Here is a 2,948-nt window from a genome sequence, read left to right as displayed (position 1 = left end):
GAGCATTATTATCAATTCCAACATGTCGGCCTCTGCCATCACAGTTTTTAAGGTTAAAGTCACCTGAACGAAATTTGCTGAACCATCGTTGACACTTACTGACGTTCAAAACAGTTTCATAAACTTCTTTGATATTCTTTGTGGCTACAGAGGCGTTGTTTCCCTTATTGTATTCAAACAGCATTAGATGCCGAATGTGTGTCTCGTCGTGTGCCGTCACTATAAGGGATTAGAGTAAACTAAACGTTACACATTATATAGGTTACAATAACGTGACGTTTAGGCGGTTCGTTTAACTATTATACGTGATGTGCGTTTTTTTTTTGGGGGGGGGGGTAATGAAAATGTTCCAAAACGCGAAATTAATTTCTTGACGACCTAATACATATCTCAAGAGCTATCTTACCTAATTACTATTAAATAACTTATAACCTGGAATTTCAAAATAATTCATATTATCAGTGTTCTTTAAATCTAACAGAACTTCAGTAATTATCATTATGTTATAATCTTCCGTTTGGACTTGAGACTTGGACTCATGCATTTTGTTTCGAACAGTCGTAACATTAAAATACTAGCAACTAAACTTTCTCTTGAATCCACTACGTTTATCTTTAACCCTAACAGACATATATTTCAAACTATTATTTAACTTGTATTCTAAATATCCTTTTCCTAATCGATGCCCTAATTATCTTACCAGTATATTTAGTCTCAATTTCTAAATTCCCTCACCACTACGCAAGTGTAAACTAAAAGTTTCCTCAATATCTTACGACGTAACCTGTTGGAATGAAGCACATCTCTCGTATACAATTCATTCTTATCATGAAAACAATTCAGGTCCAAATCGCCCACCTGTTGCTGTAAGTACATCCACGATAACCTAAATAGTTCATTCCCGCATCTAGTAGATTACCATGTAGATAGCTGTTACAGTACTTAATGCTAGGTAACAAATATTACCATTATAATTTACATTTACAGTTTTGCAACTTAATTTTACTTATAGAAAATGAAAAAAAAAAAAAAACCGAAGAATTCAGAGAATCTTTGCAATTCTTCAGAATATTTTCTCTGGAAGTTTCACGTTAATTCATTTTTTTTTGTTTTTACATCTTCTTTAATCTTTGTGTGTGTGTGTGTGTGTACATAATAGTCGAATTGTCATATTTTCCAAAGTGAGTGAAAACCCTATATTGAAAGTTGTTCGTACGCCTGTGAAGGATCAGTTTTAAATCAATAAGGTCTAAGAACTCAAAGAAATGTTTTGAAATTGATACGCTCAATGTAGAAATATTTGATATAAAATAGCCAAATCAAGACGCTGAAAATAAATAAAGTGCTACGCGTGCTTTATCATTATTGGAAATAAAACTAAATCCGATTGGTTTATGCGTGCCAGTTAAGTCTCATAATTTTCATACCTCTTCTTTCTGATAAGCTGCCAAATATGTTTTGGTTAGTTTGGTAATGGATCCTGAAGTTAGTTTCCCTTAACTCTTAAGTAATTTCCATACATACATAGCAAAAAGCAGATCAGTTTGAAACTTATTGTTAAAATATGGTAGTTTGTGTCTATAACGGTTGATTTTTTTCTTTTAAAATTGATTTTACTTAGACGTTCAATATTGAATATATATATATATATACCAAATTAAAAAATTTCTTGCACAACAAGGCCTCTAAAACTAAAGTTTAAGTTCACTTAAGGACACAAGATACAAGAATGAAAAATGGGGCAAATTAAAGCGTACACATTGAACTATGCTACCTTATTATCAACATTTTTTGGTTTGACTAAGGTTCCAATTTTTAAAAATCCAAGTGTCTGAAACATAATTTTTCCTTAACGCAGCTTTCTTAGGAAGCGTTCTAGATTGTAGTTCTAGGGCTAGGCGTTGAGAACATAATCAGAGAGCGCTTGACAGGTATTTTGTCTCTCTCGCATTATTTACGTTTTTGTTCACAGTATTATTCAGCTCATAAACATAAATAGACATCTTGCACGTTTATTCACGTGATAGAAGTTTGTAAAAGGTTATTAATTTTAATTCGTAATAAAAACGAACAGATACGAATGGATAATTTTTCATCTTACCTAACAAACAAAAACTGCTTATCCGATGAATCGCGACTGAGGCGTTGTCCTTGTAAAGAAAAAAAATAATGATGATGTTGGAGTTTCTAAGATCACTCGAAAAGCAATCTCCACCCTAATAAGCAGATTTTTTTCATGGCGAACTATTTTTTTCCCTCCATACATAATAATTACTAATGTTTGTGACCACAAGATCCAGGTCTTTGGCTTTGCTCTGTTACTCAATCACGTGTGTCACACTTTAACCTAGATATACAACCTGATTTGTTCCGAAGTAATGCTGATGCAAAGGCCTTTCATTAGGAACAGCTTAAAGAAAAACTATCGAATAGACGAGGTTCTAAATCAAGATAAAAGCCTTTTCTATATACAAGAAGAAAGTTCATTACAAGAGTAGCGTCAAACTAATTGCCTCTGATATGGTGACCCCCAGAAGCAGTACCCATTTGAACGAACCGCACACTAGTTTTGCTTTAGTTTTTGCGCTCGTTTCGTCCATTTCGGTGCAAGGTAATGGAAGAATTCTATCAAGTTTTTCAGGAATAACTAGTACTAAATATCACGCTGTAATGTTTTATTCACAATAACGAGACCAAACAACTCATTCTAGTGCCATGAAAACCCAGCATGGGTTCCGAAGATGCAAACAACTCTTTAAACAGAGGTCACCACACTATATCTTAAACTTTCAACCCTATTTTTCCACGTAAGAAATAATAAAAATATGTGTTTTTGATAAAAGAGTTACCACAAAGGATCACATATAAAGTGTAATAGACTTAAAAAAGGATCCAAAACTCGAGCGGTATCGAATAGTTGACTATTCTTCTTCTTTGTCAACTATTCG

The sequence above is a fragment of the Limulus polyphemus genome, unplaced genomic scaffold (genome assembly GCF_000517525.1).
Source record: "Limulus polyphemus unplaced genomic scaffold, Limulus_polyphemus-2.1.2 Scaffold139, whole genome shotgun sequence".
Lineage (NCBI taxonomy): Eukaryota > Metazoa > Arthropoda > Merostomata > Xiphosura > Limulidae > Limulus > Limulus polyphemus.
This window is presented reverse-complemented; position numbering follows the sequence as displayed.